Here is a 20584-nt window from a genome sequence, read left to right as displayed (position 1 = left end):
CCATTGAGTGAAGTCCTTATCCTGAGGCTGTTCACCAAAGGCCTTGAATTCCCAAATAGTGGAAATGATTTCTCAGAGTCCATCCCCTTGAATCCTTCAGAATCTTATGTTTCAATGAAATTGCTTTTTATTCTTCTGAACACAGTGAATATAACACGGATACAGAGAGCTCTGGAGAAACTCAGCAGGTCTGGCATCATTGAGGCAACATGATGGCTCAGTGGTTAGCACTGCTGCCTCACGGCACCAGGGACCCGGGTCCGTGTCCCAACTCGGGTGGCTGTCTGTGTGGAGTTTGCACATTCTCCCCGTGTCTGTGTGGGTTTCCTCGGGGTGATCTGGTTCCTTCCCACAATCCAAAGATGTGCAGGTTGGGTGAATTAGCCATGCTAAATTGCCCATAGTGATAGGTGCGTTAGTCAGAGGTAAAAGTAGGGGAATGAGTCTGGTGTGTGTCGGTGTGGGCTAGTTGGGCCAAAGGGCCTGTCTCCATACTGTAAGGAATCTAATCTAAAATTGAAGGAGAAAGAAATGTAAGTTTGTGTTTTAAATCTGTAGAAGAAAACTCTGGATAAGAGTCATACTGGACTCAAAACATTAACTATTTTCCTCTCCACAGATGTTGCCAGACGTGCTGAGTTTTTCCAGTACTCTCTTTGTGTATATTCCACATGTCCAACATCCACAGTACTTTGCCTTAACTCAGACAGCTGAGCATACCAACAACAATGCAGTTATGTCCTTCCCGAATAGGGGAGACCAAAGATGGACAAATATCCCTGATGTAGTCTCATAAATGTCCTACACAATTTTGGGAAAACTTCCTTACTTTTATATTCCTTTCCGCTTTCAATAAACAGCTTAATTTCATTTATCTTCAATGGCTGTACTAGCATGCCATCTTTTTGTGACTCATCTACCAAGACAATTAGATCCTTCTGCACTTCAGAGTTTTTGCAAACTCAGTCCATCAAAATAGTATACTGCTTTTGTATTTCTTATGAGAGGGATTATGTTCTCACTTTCCCATATTCTGTTCCCTTTGCTCCATCCACTGTGAACTAACTGATCTTCTATCTATGACATCATGATGCACTGTGTGCTCTTCATATTTACTGAAATCATTGAGATAAATGCCTTCCTGGAAATCTAGATACATCACATTCATCTTTATACATGCTGTTTGTTAATTCCTTTAAGGACTCTGTAAACATAATTTCCCTTTCACAAAATCATGTTGACTAAGTTTCCTGTTATAACCTTGCTAATTGTGGAATCCATTTTCACTATAATATGTAAAAGTAACTGACATGTAGTTTCCTGAGATAAATGGGAGGGTGGGGGTGGGGTAACTGGGAAGGCAACAGGTAGATGCAGTTGGGGTGTCATGGTGATAGGTCAGAGTGGTGACTGGGTCTGATAGGTAGGGAGGAAGATGGATAGGTAGGACAGTTGAAGATGGCGGGGTCGAGTTGGAGGGTTGGATCTGGGATGAGGTGTGGGGAGGGGAAATAATGAAAATTGTGAGGTTGACATTGATGCCGTGTTGTTGGAGGATCCCAAGGCAAAAGACGATGCGATCTTCCTCCAGTCGTAAGGTGGCTTGGATTCGGCGCTGGAGGTGGCCCAGGACTTGCATGTCCTTGGCAGAGTGGGAGGGGGAGTTGAACTGTTCGGCCTTTGGAAGGTGGGGTTGTTGGGTGCGTATGTCCCAGAGATATTCTCTGAAATGTTCTGTGAGTTGGCGTCCTGTCTCCCCATTGTAGAGGAGACCACATTGCGAGCAATGGACACAGTAGATGAGTTGTTTGGATGTGCAGGAAAATCTCTACTGGATGTTGAAGGATCCATTGGGGCCTTGAATGAAGGTAAGGGGGGAGTGTGGGTGCAGATTTTGCATCTCTTGCAGAAGTGAGGGAAGATGCCGGGTGTGGAGGGTAGGTTGGTGGGAGGCTTGGACTTAACGGCACAGTGGCTCAGTGGTTAGCATTGCTGCCTCACAGCATCAGGGACCCCTTCAGTGATCACTCAATAGTACGGGAATGCTTTTCCCAGAATACTTGCCTTTTTGATAAATGTCTTTATTTCTTTGAGCATGTTATAGTCTGCAATACAGAATTAGATCCTATAATATCCTATCATTCCGAAATTGCAACTTCTTAAAAATTGATAAACTTTAAAAAAAAGTTATTTCTATTAAAGTATGTAATAATATTCTGTATATACGTTCTATCCTGAGATAATTTAGCTGGTTTGAAAACTCCCAGGAAGGAGAATATTTCATTTTAACTCCGTCTGTAGCTGGTAAAATTGACAATGTTCCTTTAATGATTCAAAATTTCTCTAAATTGAGTGTTAGATATACCTCACCTGGAGGTCAGTGGATAGTAAAGAGAATAGAATCATGAATAATAAGTCAAAAACTATATATTTAAAGGCAATTCAAACAAACCAGCAGTTTGAGTCCCATGGCAGGGGATTCAAGTTGGGTCACATTCATTAATGACATTGCTTTGCTAGGTCCTGCTCCAAACCTATTGTGTGCTGTGAGCGATAATTGAGAAGTTCAGACTATGCTGAGACACTTTGCCGTCACACCTCTCACAAACTCCTCAATCATCTTGTCCACCAACTCTACATCAGGCGCCATAATCTTCAAATCAAGGTAGAGTCCACACTCTCACCTTGCATTCAAGAACTAACATTACAGTTATGAGACACTGCCAAGCAGAAAGCTGACAAAACTACACCATATACATGCACTCCAAAAATAAGAAACTGGAGAAACTTGGCATCACCACTCACAGGAGCCAAACCTCCCCTGGCACCACAATTGAAAACGTTATCACACCTGGAAATTGATCATCAACTTATCAGATCACACACCGCAACTGGAAGAGATTGAAGTTTTCAGCCATGGGCTCAATTTCTGCCCCACCACCAAATGGACCCCATTGGTCGTGCAGCAGACATGGAGGAGTTTATCAACTAAATGAGACTCCGGGAATTCTTCCAAGATGTCAGCAGTGATCCTAACGAGACAATCAACAAACCAGAACAGTCATCAGAGAGATCCGTAGTGGAGCGACCAAAGAAGGAGTCGATTTGGAGCCCTCTGGAGGGCCGCTGCCCTGGGCTTGACGTGTATGCTCAAACCGTCAGGAAATGTATCAAGGCCAGATTCATCAGCAACACTGACAAGGTAGAGCAAAATATTACCTGATCACAACGCAACGCTGTCCATGCTCTCAAACCCAATCGCAATATTGTCATCACACCTGCAGATAAAGGAGGAGCCATCATCATTCAGAATAGAACGGACTACTGCAAGGAAGTGTACCAACAACTGAACAGCCAGGAACACTACAGGCAACTACTGGCTGATCCGACCGAAGGACACACCATGAACTAAACAGATTGATCAAGACTTTTGATCCAATTCTTCACTCTTCCCTTTGCACTCTCATCCCACATGCTTCTCATGCATAGGACGTCTACTGCCTTACCGAAGATACACAAATCCAACACACCAGGACAGCCCCATCATGTCAGGCAATGCAATCCTGTGTAAGCACCTCTCAGGCTGTATCGAGGGCATCTTGAAACCCATTGTACAGCAGAGCCCAACTTCTGTCTTGACACTCCATTGGAAATGACATCATCATAGGAAATGACATCACCAACCCAAAGAAACCCACACATATAACTAGAAAGCAGGATTCATCAGCAGTGCTTTGTCTGGGGGCTCACTGAAGATTATACCTAGTATGGTGACGAAACATCTGAAAATGAACCTTCCAGTTCAGCGACCAAATCTATATCCACATCCATCAACATAATCCTTTAGGGAAGGAAAATGCTATCCTACCCTGGTCTGGCCTAAATGTGACTCCAGACCCACATCAATGTGGTTGAATCTTAACTGTTCTCTGGGCAATTAGAGATGGGGAATACATGCCAGCCTAGACAGTGACACCCTCAACATGTAAATTCATTTAATACTGACCCATGGCAGTGTGGTTGAATCTTAACGTCTCTCTAAAACAACCAGGAGAGCCAATCAATTCAAGGATAATGAGATATGAGCATCAGAAGTTGGCCTTGACAATGATGCTCACAATCCATACAAAAAACATTTGCCACCAAGCATTCCAGCAATACCCACATTCCACAATTAAATTGAAAGATTCAGAACCACATCATTGGCTGTCAGGCGATTATTAACATCATGAAAACACCCACATTCCGGGTTAAAGAGAAGCCTTTCTGACACTCTCTGCCTTTGTGGGTTCAGTTGTGAGGGTGGAAAAAGCCTGGAGCAGACCTCTCAGTTTAACCATCCCCTGCAGTTTCTCAGTCAGTGCCACTTCTAATCTGTCTGACTCAGTGACTCAGCTGCCCACTGAATCTTCAACACAGTGATAAACTTACTGTTTCATTTTAAACTGAATTACCTCACAAATGTCATTCTTTGTCATATCACATATATCTAGCACATTATTTCAACAGTCATTATTCTAATTCTTTTATGATTTGTTATGATCTGTTCAACAGCCTCAGAAATTATATTTTGTTAAACTGAAAGAGTATACTTGACAAACAGGATTAACACGTTACACCTGTCTGAACATGTTGATCTTTTCACATTTCAAATACTGCTCTTCATTCAGAGTGAAACTCAGAATAGCTGGAGATTGAACTGTGAAAGATAAACTGCTCTCTGCTCATCTCCATTGCAGGTGATCAGTTTAGGGGTCACTCTGCTGGGATTGCCAGCAATCCAGTGGGATTCTCAATTGCCGTGACTGTAACTTTCTGCCAATTCTTTCAGTTCCCACTCCCCACACTCACACTGCCCTCTCCCCTCACCTGTCCCTCACAACAGATTCCCCCAACCCAGGATCAGTTCCCTAACCTCATGTAGGAGTTCCTGCCATCCCCCAGACCAATCCTCCTCATCCCCACAGCAGATCCTCCCCACCCTTCAGCAGTTCCTGTGAGTCTGCAGTCCCAGCATCTCATCCATATGCACAGAGCACATCACAGTTCCCCTTGTGATCTAGTCCTCTCCTGGGCAAATTGCTTAAATCAAACTCCAGGAAAGCTGAACTGTGTGGAAAGAAGTGAACTTTGACAAAACAAAATCTTTGTGAAACCATTGAGACACTGCTGATAAACGGGAGAAATCGTAGCAGAAATTCACAGAGATGGTTTTTTGTTCTGGGAAAATGAGCTGCAGTTAAAGGTTTGAAGAGTGAAGGAGAGTCAGACAAACAGACAGTGGGGATAACAGACAGTGAGGTGGAGAGGGAGAAAAAGAGAATGAGTAAAGGCATAGAGAACAAGAGAGAGAGATGGAGTGGAAAAGGTGGAGAGATATAGTGAGAGAGTTGGAAAGGGGGAGGGTGTCATCGAGAGACTGGGGAATGGGTGTGGAAAAGGACTATAGTGCAAATACTGTTTCCAAGAAGTAGGAGTATCCCTGATGCTGTTCTCAATCCCAGTCCCAGACAGGTCAGTGCGTGCATGTTCCAATCCCCAGCCTGGATAATTTGAGAGGGCTTGCAGTCAGAAATGTATCTGTCTGTAAACAACGGATGTTTCAGCAATCAGGTTACACTGGGCGTGTCAGGATCGAAACTAAGGTCAATGTCACATGTGACTTTCCCTGTTGCTGATTTGCCCTTTACAAAACTTTGTGGGATGTTTTATTGAGGCCAGCGACATTATGAACATGGTCAAACAGACAGACAGAATAATGTGAGCAACCCCAATGAAATGTGGAGAATGTGATGATATTTGAAATCAGTAGGCATGTGTTATATTATCAGATACTTTATGGTCAAACCTCCAGGATAATATCCCATCCTAAAATTCTGAAATGTGACTTTGGAAGAGACCCTGAGGGAATATTGTAATTAGAAATGTTTGTGTAGGGACAGGAGAGAGAGGGAGGAAAAAATGCTTGAACATCTGTGTGTGTGTGTGTGTGTGTGTATTAGTATTCTTCTGTTATGTCGATTCAGCACCACTAGGTATGTGGATTAATTTTTCTTGATGTGATATACCATGAGACTAATATATATAAAATAAAGTAATCTCCAGGTAAAGTCTATGCCTTGAGTGGTACAATGCAGAAACCCTTTGGCCTGGGTACATTTCATATTTGCGCAATGATGTCTTAAAGAGACATCACCCCAAAGATGAGAACACAACATCCCTCTTCTCTTTCAATGATGGGAGCAGTACACTGTCTTTCTCAATTCCTTTTACTGCAGGGTCATGACATAAAGTTCTTTGTAATATTCAGCTAAGGATATAGGATATAAGACAAAGAATATAGGACAAAGGATATAGGATATAGGATATGGCCTTTCACTACACTAGTATTAGGAGCAGAGATCCATCAACCGGCATTCTTGTCCAGGATCAAAATGATTAATTTATTATTATTAAAACTTATTTAATGCTGATGTCAAACTTTATAAGTTCAGAAATGCTGACCCCTCTAAATTGCCAAAAGCACACCAACAAAACACACTCATAGACCGGGTAAGGGGAAGAGTCAGATTTTGCTTTGCAAAATTCACTTTAAGGGTTAAAGAAAAACACTTTGGTGCAACATATCCTAGCTCATAAATGTTATAAGGTTAAAGATTGAATTGCTCGGGCAACTGTGATTCCAGTGTTCTGGAATGTGAAGAGGGATGTCAATCACAAATGAGTAGATATTTCTGAGGTCGTTACTAACACAGCTTTCTCAGTTGAGAATGTGTATCGGGTATAAGCAGGCAGGGAAAGAGTTAAGTTCTGAGTTTTGTGAAACAAGATGTTCAGCTGAGCATGACTCAGATCATATAAGAACTTACAGTCAACAATGGGGGGCTGCAGGCAAAGGTAATCGGTTAACAAGCTGGAAAACAGTCATTATGTTGAGCCATTTAACAATATTGGAAGCAGTCAGTATGTGAGGTGAGTATAACAAGGTGAAAAGTATTCGTTATGTGAAGCCAGTTCTTCAGTGTGTAACAGTAGATGACTTAATCTTTACTGTTGACTCTCGCCAATTGTAACAGTCATCCAATCACTATGTATGTTGCCTTATCTGGATGCTCCTCCCTGTAAAATGACAATACAATTCATTGAGAAACTGCTGTGCCAGAGAAGACCATGAACTCGTGTCTCTGTGCACATGGCCCATCATTCTCTGTCCCTGCCAGGGCCTAGAATAAAGATGAAGGAAGCAAAACTATACGATGTCTTTGACGGTTTCTTTTGACTGAGAGAGGGGAAACAGGATGTCAATATCAGCATAGTCGGCAGGATCTAAATGGATAGTTACGATTAGACGGTTTCAGCGGCTGCTTGGAACATCGGTGTCTTGAATTGGACAGGTCTACAAGATAAAATTTTAAACCTTTGTCCCTCTCGACATTCCAGTGTGCCAGAGATGGTCCCCTCGTTCAATTACTCTCTATTCTACAGATTCCTCAAACAGCAATTAGATCAGTCAAGAGATACAGTTTCGCAAGCTCACTGGTAGACAGAGATTTGAGTCCTCTGCACTATATTAGGAAGAGGGGGGGTGTCATTGAAGTTCGAGTCCTCTGTACGGTAGTGGGGTTCGAGCCCCTTGGGGTGGGTTTGATTGAGGCTCGAGTCCTCTGCGTGGTACTGGGGTTTGAGTCCCCCAGGGTGGGTGTGATTGGGGTTCGAGTCCTCTGCATAGTACTGGGGTTCCAGTACTCTGGGGTGGGTGTGATTAGGGTTTGAGTCCTCTGTGTGGTACTGGGGTTCCAGGACCCTGGGGTGGGTGTGATTGGGGTTTGAGGATGCTGCGTGGTACTGGGGTCCCAGTACCCTGGGGTGGGTGTGATTGGGGTTCAAAACCTCTGCATGGTACTGGGGTTCCAGGACCCTGGGGTGGGTGTGATTGGGGTTTGAGGATGCTGTGTGGTACTGGGGTTCCAGTACCCTGGGGTGGGTGTGATTGGGGTTCAAATCCTCTGCATGGTACTGGGGTTCCAGTACCCTGGGGTGGGTGTGATTGGGGTTTGAGTCCTCTGTGTGGTGCTGGGGTTCCAGGACCCTGGGGTGGGTGTGATTGGGGTTTGAGTCCTCTGTGTGGTACTGGGGTCCCAGGACCCTGGGGTGGGTGTGATTGGGGTTTGAGTACGCTGCGATGTACTGGGGTTCCAGGACCCTGGGGTGGGTGTGATTGGGGTTTGGGTACGCTGCGATGTACTGGGGTTCCAGGACCCTGGGGTGGGTGTGATTGGGGTTTGAGTATGCTGCGATGTACTGGGGTTCCAGGACCCTGGGGTGGGTGTGATTGGGGTTTGAGTACGCTGCATGGTACTGGGGTCCAGTACCCTGGGGTGGGTGTGATTGGGGTTTGAGTCCTCTGTGTGCTGCTGGGGTTCCAGGACCCTGGGGTGGGTGTGATTGGTGTTTGAGTACGCTGCGATGTACTGGGGTTCCAGTCGCCTGGGGTGGGTATGATTGGGGTTTGAGTACGCTGCGATGTACTGGGGTTCCAGTACCCTGGGGTGGGTATGATTGGGGTTTGAGTACGCTGTGTGGTACTCGGGTTCCAGTAGCCTGGGGTGGGTTTAATTGATGTTCAAGTACTCTGTGCGGTACTGGAGTTTGAGTACCCTGGGGTGGGTGTGATTGATGTTCAAGTCCTCTACGTGGTACTGGGGTTTGAGTCTACACGGTGTGTTGATTTGAGGTTCAGGTCCTCCACGCTGTGCTGAGGTTCGAGCTTTCTGTGTTTATTTGAGGTTTAAGTTTTCTGTGTTTAGGTGGGATTTGGGGTCTCTGTGTTTAATTGAAATTTAGGTTCTCTATGTTTAAGTGGGACTTGAGTTCTCCAAGTTTAAGTGGGGTTCAAGCTGTCATGTGGAGTAAAGTGAGAAAGAGGTTAAGGACCCCTCGTGGTGAAATTTGAGGATCTGCGAGTCTTTGTTCTGGGGAAGAGAGTGGCTTGGATTGCAGCAACATGTGGTCGACTGTAAGAGCTTTTCCTTTTTACAGGTGTAATTTCAGGGAGAGGATGCAAAAAGAAATGAGAAAATGCTGAAATTAAGGTTATATTAATACTTGGGTTGAAAAGGGAAAGTTTCAATGGAAATTGTAACAATGTTTTAAAATTTTGGTTTGTTAAGATACTGGTTTGGAAAATCCTTTTAAGTAACTGTTTTGCCTTGTTTGAGTCAGGGTCTCAATTCAGTGAGTTTTGTGGGCTATGTAATGGGGCAGATTTTGTTTTCACATTGAAATTGTACAACATTATGTCCTTTCTGAAAGTATCAAACTTGTAACCTTAAAACAAATTGATCGAGTGCCTTGAGCCCCGATTTGTTTAAAGTTCTACAATGCCTGTTTCAAACCACAGTTCCGTCAGTGGTCATAGTATAGTAAGATGAAAGTATTGTACTAAAGTATCTTTGTTGCTGTGTTTTTAAAGCAGAGTGCATTTTTAGTTTGATGTTTTGTTAAGAATTTTAGAGAATATTAGAACTTGAGGGTGAGTTGTTTCAGTTTAAGATTAGATTACTTACTGTGTGGAAACAGGCCCTTCAGCCCAACAAGTCCACACCTCCCCACCGAAGCGCAACCCACCCATACCCCTACATCTACCCCTTACCTAACACTACGGGCAATTTAGCATGGCCAATTCACCTGACCTGCACATCTTTGGAGTGTGGGAAGAAACCGGAGCACCCGGAGGAAACCCACGCACACATGGGGAGAATGTGCAAAATCCACACAGAGAGTCACCTGAGGCGGGAATTGAACCCCGGTCTCTGGCGCTGTGAGGCAGCAGTGCTAACCACTGTGCCACCGTGCCACCCACAGGTCTTTCAATTATTGTTAAGACTTCATTGGCCTCCTTCATATTGCAAATTCAAAGAATATTTATCTCTTCCAAAATTGCTCCCATAATTTCAACTGTTTTATTTTGGAAGTTTCATTTGGAGAACATATTTTAAAATATTCAGCATTTGTTTGCCATGAATATTTGAGATTTAAATCTGAACTGAAACTGCCTCTTCGATTGCTAAAGTACAGGAAACATTTTGTTGTTTTCTTGCTGTTCCAGACTTTTGAACTACTTTTCCTGATGACTTTCACATTAGCCAAGTTTCAGTTTGTTGAAAGAAAATACTTTTTGAATAACCCGAATGAGGTACCCAAGGGTTTGATTTTCGGACCACTTGTTTATATATGACTGAATTGTTTAGGCAATACAATTTAGAAGTTTATGGACTGTATAAAACTTGATAATGTCATAAATAGTGAACAGATGAACAGACTTCAAGAATTCAAAGAATGTTGAAATAGGCAGACACACTTTAGTCACTGTGTGACTGTCATCATACTGATACCCACCTTGGCAAGGAAGGAACGAGAGAGGAAATGCAAAGATACTTTCAGCAGCTAACATCTTCTCTGGAGTTTCTCCATTCACAGGTAAAGCATGCCTTCGGACCACTACCTGCCCCTCCACAACCTGATCCAACAGATTCAATCAGCTCCCCAGTCATGAGCAGGAAATGTGAAGAAGTTCACAACAGTGAAGAAGAGGTCGGTACGCGTTTCGTCAGTGGCCTTCCCAAGAACATTAAACCACATGAGCTTTACCTTGTATTTCGATCATATGAAGGATCACTGATCAAGCTAACAGCAACACCGCCAGTTGGCTTTGTTACATTTAATAACAGAGTGGGAGCAGAAGCAGCAAAGAGTGCTGCATTCACCGAGATTGCAACTGCAGATGTGCTGGTATCCTCCATCTGAAGCATCTCCACAAGCATGGAAGTCTTGTCAGTTTTGTGAAGCATTTAACTGTCCTTATCCAATAATCAGATTTCACCGTGGAGTGATGCACAGGAGTGATGACAGACTGAATTTTGTTTTAAGGTTAGACTTGACCTAAAGGACATTTTGGAGAATGGGCTCATTCCCACTCGAGTTGGAGGGGATGGAGTCGTCACTAAGGACTATACACTTAAGAACATTACTGATGATCTTTCTTTTCCACATGGGATGATTCTTCAAAATCTAATTACTGTAACAGACTAGTAATAATCATTGTATGCTGTGTTTCAATAACCTGCTTAAATACTGGCTATCAGAGTCTTATGAAAGCTGGTAATGACATTGTTTCTCATGAAATGGCAAAAGGAGGGAATGATAATATTTATAGGATATGAGCAGGCAGGGAAAGTGTTCAGTAATGAGTTTTGTGAAGACAGGGAAAGTGATAAATTCTGAGTTTTGTGAAACAAGTGGTTCAGCTGAGCATGACTCTGATCCGATAAGAACGTACAGTTAATAACGGGGTGGTGCAGGAAATGGTAATGGGTTAACAAGATGAAAAGCAGTCATTATCTAGAGCCATTTAACAAGATTGGAAGCAGTCAGTATGTGAGATTAGTTTAACAAGGTGAAAAGTATTCATAATGTGAAGCCAGTTATTCATTGTGTAACAGAAGATGGCTTAATCTTTACTGTCGACACTCACTAAATGTAAAGGCCACCCAATCGATATGTATGTTGCCTTATCTGGATGCCCCACCCTATAAATTACATTGTAATTCATTGAGAAACTGCTGTCCCAGAGAAGACCGTGAATTAATGTCTCTGTGGACATGGGCCATCATTCCCTCTCCCTGCCAGGGCCCAGAATAAAGATGAAGGAAGTAAAATTATACAGTGTCTCTGAACGTTTTGTTTCAACAGAGAGTGGGGGAGCAGGACAACATAGTAAACACAGTATTGAGGATTCTTCTGGATGTTCTCCAAAAGCACAATCAAGCCTCAGACTGGACTGGTGTCCCGCTACCATACTGAGCCCACTAGAAGTGGACTTTCAGGATAAGGACAACTAAACGGTGAAGCTATTTTCCAGGCTGGTAACTGACAGAAAAATCAAAACAGTCTCCAAAGCAGAGGCTGCAACCTGACAGTGATCAGTTCCGGTGGGGATCTGCAGTAAACAAGCAATTATCACAAGACATGTGATTTCCAAGAGATTCCTTATTGAACAAAAACTCAATTCCAATTAACCTCACCCTTTCAAACTGCAGTCCTCTAAAAGGATGCAATATAAAGGCAGCTTAACGCTAGAAAGAACCACCTTACATTTACCACTAATTGCCCACCCAAGTCTTGGACTTCCACTTTTTAATTGAACTGGCAGCTTGACAACTTTCAGAAAATGTTTGTTTTGAACTCAGTGATTGGAAAGTGGAAGGTTTGAAGATTTTTGACCATGATGCTGATTGTTATTCCGAGGAGTCTAACAACAATGACCATTCTGACAATCCAGATTGGGTTTGCCTTAATAAAACATTAAAGAAGTCACATTGTGAGGCAATGATCCTCTGCTCAACTCTCTCCACTGTACAGACAATTTATGAGCATTTCAGACTCCGCTAACCTTTCTGCATCCAAGCTATTCCTTCAGAGGTCTCTTATTTTATACCCATTTCCCACGGTCCTGGTGAGGCACCGACTCTGGTAGAGGTGTAACACCTATTGCAGCATGTAGTCTATTGCTATTGATAACACAGTTCGTTATTGGAAAGACTTGTTTAGTCCTTTGGAATCAGCTCCATTGATAGGATGGTGGTTTGAGTTTTCAATTCATGCCATACCAGTAATTTGAATTGTGAACAGCCACCAAGAGACTAGAATTGACCAGTTCACTACAAATTTATTGACAGATTTGTTACTGTGATGAAGGGGGAAAAAAACATTAAATTACCATCTTTGAAAGTTTGACATTAAAACAGAAACTGTTTGGTCAGTTTGGTGAAGGTTTTGATGAAAAGGTCAGAAAGTTGTTTTGGAACAGTGACCTAAATACATCAGTGTTTAAAAAGCATGTGACTGCAATCAAGTGTTTGGGAGAACACCTGTAGATAAAATGCTTATTTTAGTGAGTTAATAATAGACAGTGCAAACCTAACAAAGCTATGTTTTGTTTTAACTTCAGGGCAGTCGAATCAACATGTTCAGAAATAACAGTCCAGCTCAATTCAGAGGGACAAGTCACCTCAGCAAAAATGTTTTCTACTGTACAGAGTTTCAAAGCCAGAAGAGCTTGTAAAGAAGTTTTCAAATCGTTCAAACTAATAGGCCATTGGAATTGTGAAAGTTCCATGACTCCAAACTTGGAATAGAATCATAAAATTAATTCTGTAATTCACAGGAAAAAGACTGGAAGAAGTCAATTAAATAGAAAATAGTGTTGAAATAGTACAATAGGTTCTCTGAACACGAGTCTTTGTAATGAACAGTGTTGGAAAGCAGATTAAAGTGTTATTTTGCTGTTTATATTAAGAACTTTCTAAACTATGTTACGTATTATGTCATTTAGAAGCATCGAGTCATAGAGTTGTACAGCATGAAAACAGACCCTTCAATCCCATCCATCCATGCTAACGAGATATCCTAAGTTAGTCTAGTTCCATTTACCAGCATTTGGCCCATATCGCTCCAAACCCTTCTTATTCATATACCCATCCAGATGACTTTTAAATATAATAATTCTACCAGCCTCAACCACTTTCTCTGGTAGCTCTTTCCAGACATGTACCACACTCTGTGTGAAAACATTGCCCGTTAGGTCTCTTTTAAATCTTTCCCCTCTCACCTTAAACCAATGCTCTCTATTTTTCGACACCCTCCACTGGAAAAAAATACATTGTCTATTTACCTTATCTATGCCCCTCATGATTTCCTAACGCTCCATAAGGTTACCACTCAGCATCCGATGCTCCAAGGAAAGTATTCCCACGCCCAAGCTCTCCAACCCTGCCAACATCTTTGTAAATCTTTTCTGAATCCTTTCAAGTTTCACAGCATCCTTCCTACAGCAGAGAGACCAGAACTGAATGCAGTATTCCAATAATGGCCAAACCAATTATTACCAGTGCTACCATTATCTCTGCAGCTATTTACTTTATGTCCCTTTATTCTGAGGCTGTGTCTCGGACTCTAATCTCTCCTATTAGCGGACACAACTTCTCCACATCCACTCCATCCAAGCTTCTCAGTATTCTGTAGGTTTCAATCAGATCCCCACTCATCCATCTAAACTCTATTGAATGTAGACATAGAGTCCTCAACTGCTCCTCACAAGACAGGTCCTTCATCCCCAGGATCATTCTAGTAAAACCCCTTCCAAAATCAGAACATCCTTTCTTAGATACAGGGACAAAAACTGCTCACAATGTTCCAAATATGGTTTGACTAGAACCTTATACCTCCTCAGCTGTACATGTCAGCTCTTGTATTCTCGTACTCTTGAAATGAATGCTAACATTGCATTTGCTTTACTAAATTCCAACTGAACTTGTATGTTAATCTTAAGAGAATCCTGAACATGGACTCCTAAGTCTTTTTGCACTTCAGATTCCTGAATCCTTACCATTTAGAAAATAATCTATGTCTCTGTTCTTGCTACCAAAGTATATCACCCCATACTTTCCCATACCATATATTCCATCTGTCCCTTCTTTGCCCACTCTCTTAGTCTATCTAAATCCTTCTGCAGCCTCCCCACAACACCACCTCAGCATTCACATATTTTTGTGTCATATGCTGACTTAACAACCATGCCCTCAGTTCCTTCATTCAAACCATGAATAAATTATGTGAATTATTGTGGTCTCAACACTGCCCCCTGTGGAACTCCAGTCGTCACTGGTTGTTATCCTGAAAAAGACCACTTTACCTCAATTCTCAGCATTCCTCCAGTCAGCCAAACCTCTGTTCATACCAGTGCCTGACCCTCTAACACCCTGGGCTCAGACCATATTTAGTAGCCTCCTGTGCAGTGCTTTTTCAAAGACCTTATGGAAATTCAAATAGTCATATCCACTGGCTCGCCTTTGACTAACTTGCTCATTACCTCCTCAAACTATTCTAACAGAACTATCAGCCATGACCTCTGGGCTCTCTGTTCATTGTGGTCTCACTTCTTTTTATGCATTTAATTATTCTCTTGTAGTCCATTTCTGAGTTTCTTGCAAGTTTGGTCATATAGTTAGTTTCTCCCTCTTCATTTACATTTCGTTATATTTTGTTCCTTTTAAAACTCTCCCAATTTTCTGATTTACCATTAATTTTTGGCACATTATGTTTTTGTTTCTTTCAATTGGATTCTATCATTAGTTTCCCAGGTTACCCATGGTCACGTTATCTCCTTCACAGGACCTTGCTTCCTCATTGGGATATAACTTTGTGAGTCATGAACTATTTCCTTATTGTTATTATTCCACAACTGTAATTCCTGGTAAACTCCTTTCCCAGTCCACTCCAGTGAACTCAGTTCTGATTTCTCCCCACAGATGATGCCAGACGTGCTGAGCTTTTCCAGCAATTTCTGTTTTGGACCCTTGCCTTCCTGTCTGTCTTTGTGAAAGTCACATACTTAGTTCCTGGTTTGATCTCCTTGTAACCACATCTACATAATGGCTGTAAAATCAGACCTCTTATCCTCTATTTGTGTCACTAACTCATCTGTTACATTCTCAATGTGACATGATTTTGGTCAAGATGCACAAATTTTGCCTTTTGACCACTTTTTGCCACTATTTGCTGTTTTTTTAATGCTTGAACACTCTGTAGCAGTAGCAGGGAAAGCAGAATCGTATTCAAGTATAAAGGCAGCCTGTGATAAGACAATCTGCTGACTTCAGCAGGGAAAGGCACACCCTGAGTGAATCAAAAGCAATCTAAAGAAATACCATCAAGCCAGACAATCAACTGTGGTTAAATCAGGAATGAAGAGAGCATTTTTAAAATTGATTCACAGCATGTGGGCTGGGCCAGCATTTATTGCCCCTCCCTAAGTGGCCAGAGGGCAGTTTAATGTCAACCACATTGCAGTGGGTCTGGAGTCTCAGACTGGGTAAGAATGGAGTTGCCTTCTCTAAAGGACATTAGCGAACCTGATTTTATTTCTCTCTCAACAATCAATTCATGGCTATTGTTCTCTCCTTCATTTCAGTTATTTACTGAATTCCATTACCTGATGTGATGGGATTTGAACCAGTGTCCCCAGAACAATATCTAGGTGTCGAGATTAACAGTCTCAAAGATTATCAAGCCATTAATCCTTCAGCTCCCCAATCGAGGTTTGGAGGTGTGTAATATGGGCAGCACGGTGGCACAGTGGTTAGCACTGTTGCCTCACAGCGCCAGAGACCCTGGTTCAATTCCTGCTTCAGGTGACTCTCTGTATGGAGTTTGCACATTCTCCCCGTGTCTGTGTGGGTTTCCTCCGCGTGCTCTGGTTTCCTCCCACAATCCATAAATTGGGCAGGTTAGGTGAATTGACCATGCTAAATTGCCCATAGTGTTAGGTGAAGGGGTAAATGTAGGGGAGTGGGTTGTGCTTCGGCGGGTCGGTGTGGACTTGTTGGGCCAAAGGGCCTGTTTCCACACTATAAGTAATCTAATCTAATGCCATTCATAACAAAAGGCTTTCTGGGAGTCATAGACCCATTCAAGATTCATTTCCCCACACAATAATGGACAAGATCAGCTGATTGGAAGGCGCATTAATTCTTCCAGAAGCAATATCTTGCATTGTACTCACACTGGACAAAGCTTAAAAAACACTTCAGAGACTCTTTTTGAAAACATCAAAGTTATTGATTCAATGAAATATTTTCTATCATTCTCTTTGTGGGTTCAGCTAAAGGAGTGCGAATGGGGTAGAGTTAAAAGTGTATGAAAATGCCAAAAACAGACCCTCCTGATTTCACAACCTCCTGCAGTTTCTCAGTCAGCGCCACTCCCTTCTGCTCTGTCTTACTCAACTGCTCTTTACACCTTCAAGAATTAACTCTCCTCAATTGTAAACTCAGCAAAGGTGAAAATCAGATTATAGTCCCATTGGAGGTTTATTCCGGAGCGCTGCTCCTTCGTCAGATAGCGTGTGGGGTTGGATCATAAGGACACAGAATTTATCGCAAAAGATTATAGTGCCATACACTGATGCATTAGATTGGCCTAACAGCAATCGGGATTTGTTCAATTTTATACATCAGTGATCTATTGCTATAAATTCTGTGTCCTATGTTCCTAGCCCACTTGCTACCTGACGAAGGGGCAATGCTTCCAAATAAACCTGTTGGACTTTAACCTGGTTTGGTGTGATTTGTAACTTTGTCCACCCCATTCCAAGGCATCTCCTCATCATTAAACTCAACAGTGAGTCCCCTCACACACACTTCACCGTTTATAGCTTAGAAAACAGCGAAAACACACGCTTGAGAATACAAAAGGTGAGGGTGGAACTGAGTAAATATCCTTTCGCCTTTGAGAAGAATATCCTAAACATGTTCCAGTCCCACCGCCCGAGCTACAGAGAGGGTCGGTGTTCCCCAGCCTGGAGAAATAGCTCAAAGTAGCTCGCTGGTTTACTTCCAGTTAAACCTGTTGGACTATAACCTGGTGTTACTGGATTAGTGGTGCTGGAAGAGCACAGCAGTTCAGGCAGCATCCAACGAGCAGCGAAATCGACGTTTCGGGCAAAAGCCCTTCATCAGGAATAAAGGCAGTGAGCCTGAAGCATGGAGAGATAAGCTAGAGGAGGGTGGGGGTGGGGAGAGAGTAGCATAGAGTACAATGGGTGAGAGGGGGAGGAGATGAAGGTGATAGGTCAAGGAGGAGAGGGTGGAGTGGATAGGTGGAACAGGAGATAGGCAGGTTCGTCAAGTCCGGACAAGTCAAGGAGAGTGTGCTGAGCTGGAAGTTTGAAACTAGGATGAGGTGGGGGAAGGGGAAATGAGGAAGCTGTTGAAGTCCACATTGATGCCCTGGGGTTGAAGTGTTCCGATGCGGAAGAGGAGGCGTTCTTCCTCCAGGCGTCTGGTGGTGAGGGATCGGCGGTGAAGGAGGCCCAGGATCTCCATGTCCTCGGCAGAGTGGGAGGGGGAGTTGAAATGTTGGGCCACGGGGCGGTTTGGTTGATTGGTGCGGGTGTCTCGGAGATGTTCCCTAAAGCGCTCTGCTAAGAGGCGCCCAGTCTCCCCAATGTACAGGAGACCACATCGGGAGCAACGGACACAATAAATGATATTAGTGGATGTGCAGGTAAAACTTTGATGGATGTGGAAGGCTCCTTTAGGGCCTTGGTTATAGGTGAGGGAGGAGGTGTGGGCACAGGTTTTACAGTTCCTGCGGTGGCAGGGGAAAGTGCCAGAATGGGAGGGTGGGTCGTAGGGGGGTGTGGACCTGACCAGGTAGTCGCGGAGGGAACGGTCTTTGCGGAAGGCGGAAAGGGGTGGGGAGGGAAATATATCCCTGGTGGTAGGGTCTTTTTGGAGGTGGCGGAAATGTCGGCGGATGATTTGGTTTATGCGAAGGAGGAGGTTGAGCAATTCATCAACTTCACCAACACATTCCACCCTGACCTTAAATTTACCTGGACCATCTCTGACACCTCGCTCCCCTTTCTGGAACTCTCCATCTCCATTAGTGACGATCGACTTGACAATGACATTTTTTACAAACCCGCCGACTCCCACAGCTACCTGGATTGCACCTCTTCACACCCTATCTCTTGCAAAAATGCCATCCCGTATTCCCAATTTCTCCGCCTCCGCCATATCTGCTCCCAGGAGGACCAGTTCCACAATAGAACACACCAGATGGCCTCCTTCTTTAGAGACCGCAATTTCCCTTCCCACGTGGTTAAAGATGCCCTCCAACGCATCTCGTCCACATCCCGCACCTCTGCCCTCAAACCCCACCCCTCCAACCGTAACAAGGACAGAACGCCCCTGGTGCTCACCTTCCACCCTACAAACCTTCGCATAAACCAAATCATCCGCCGACATTTCCGCCACCTCCAAAAAGACCCCACCACCAGGGATATATTTCCCTCCCCACCCCTTTCCGCCTTCCGCAAAGACCGTTCCCTCCGTGACTACCTGGTCAGGTCCACACCCCCCTACGACCCACCCTCCCATTCTGGCACTTTCCCCTGCCACCGCAGGAACTGTAAAACCTGTGCCCACACGTCCTTCCTCACCTCTATCCAAGGCCCTAAAGGAGCCTTCCACATCCATCAAAGTTTTACCTGCACATCCACCAATATCATTTATTGTATCCGTTGCTCCCGATGTGGTCTCCTCTACATTGGGGAGGCTGGGCGCCTCTTAGCAGAGCGCTTTAGGGAACATCTCCGAGACACCCGCACCAATCAACCAAACCGCCCCGTGGCCCAACATTTCAGGCTCACTGCCTTTATTCCTGATGAAGGGCTTTTGCCCGAAACGTCGATTTCGCTGCTCCTTGGATGCTGCCTGAACAGCTGTGCTCTTCCAGCACCACTGATCCAGAATCTGGTTTCCAGCATCTGCAGTCATTGTTTTTACCTCATTGATTCTAACCTGGTGTTGTGTGGTGTTTAACTTTGTACACCCCAGTCCAACACCGGCATCTCCAAATCATGGAGAAATAGCGAGAGATTAATCCCGGAAGGACATTCACTGAAAAAAAACCCATTTCACTTTAATCCAAAACTGGTGGTCGTTATGAAGTTGATCGACACACATTGTGTTGTTCCTGAGCAACGTGAAAAGAAGCTGAAAAGAGGAAGGAAGGATACGAACAAACTTCCAAAGGAAACATTTTGAACATCAGCGTGACCTTACCCTGCTGAAACGTGTCCGTGATCCAGGATGGTTGGAGCTAATCGTTTTCGTATCCAGGAAGTGCTGGGGATGGGAGAGCAAACATTCACGTTCAACACCTGATTGTCAAGAGAAAACAGAATTTCGACCCAAAACTGTGACGAGCTTTTAGGAAACTCTGTCTATGCAATGTTATTGACAATTTGCAAACGACGGAAATCGAGATTAATCAGTTTGGGAACAAAAACGTAGGGAATTATAAACAGAGCTGCTTCTCTCGGGAAAGGAGCGGGAGTGAGAAAGATATTTGAAAATCATTCATGTCAGTGTGTGTTTTTCTCTCTGGCTGCATGTGTTGTGTATTGCAGTAATTTTGTCTGTTTTTGTCTTTGTGCGATGCGCGTTTGTGTGATTGTGTCTGTCTTTGTATCTGTCTTTGTGTGTCTGTCTTTGTATCTGTCTTTGTGTCTGTGTGCCCGTACACCTGTCTTTCTCAGCATCCGCCTTTAATTATGATTTTCCCTTCTCCCATATGACTGCGAATGTATATTGGGAATAAGTAAGGAACAGTTAAAGCAGAATTTCCGAATTTCTAAAACAAATCTCCTGCTGAATGAGGAAATTAACGCCAGCTCCAAACGGTGGGTAATTTACTCAGGAACATGGGACTGGTTGCGGGTGCAATGTCTTAAGCACTTCTTTTAAATTGTATCTTGGCAGAAAATGGTGGAAATACTGAGGAGCAGGTTGGACAGTTTCTGTGGAGGGAGATGGGGAAGGTTCATACGTTAGCTCTGAGAAGGAAGATGATTCAGGTTTGAATTATGTGGAATGGGGAAGACTGGACAAAGAACAAAAGAGTCCGAATGGTATTCAACCATTCCCAGCGACGACATTGCACCCACACCTTGGGAAGG

At 43.6% G+C, this 20584-nt stretch overlaps 1 protein-coding gene across 4 annotated transcripts in view; it reads right to left on the bottom strand.

The window, feature by feature from the left end:
- The window catches only part of LOC140479181 (lactosylceramide 4-alpha-galactosyltransferase-like), a 30412-nt gene extending 10451 nt beyond the window's left edge, over window positions 1-19961 (bottom strand). The window contains exons 1-2 of one of the 4 annotated variants that reach the window (XM_072573195.1): window positions 19689-19961; window positions 3220-3278 (exon numbers count right to left, since the gene is read on the bottom strand). The gene's annotated coding sequence lies outside the window, so the exon portion shown is untranslated. Of the gene's footprint in view, window positions 1-2886; window positions 3194-3219; window positions 3279-5458; window positions 5847-19688 lie in introns of those variants that run through there. The other 3 variants (XM_072573196.1, XM_072573197.1, XM_072573198.1) reach the window with 3 other exon arrangements.
- Window positions 19962-20584: the final 623 nt, after the last annotated feature.

Source organism: Chiloscyllium punctatum, chromosome 6 (assembly GCF_047496795.1).
Source record: "Chiloscyllium punctatum isolate Juve2018m chromosome 6, sChiPun1.3, whole genome shotgun sequence".
Taxonomy (NCBI): domain Eukaryota; kingdom Metazoa; phylum Chordata; class Chondrichthyes; order Orectolobiformes; family Hemiscylliidae; genus Chiloscyllium; species Chiloscyllium punctatum.
The sequence above is the reverse complement of the archived record's forward strand: the minus strand, read 5'-3'. Positions and strand labels throughout refer to the sequence as shown.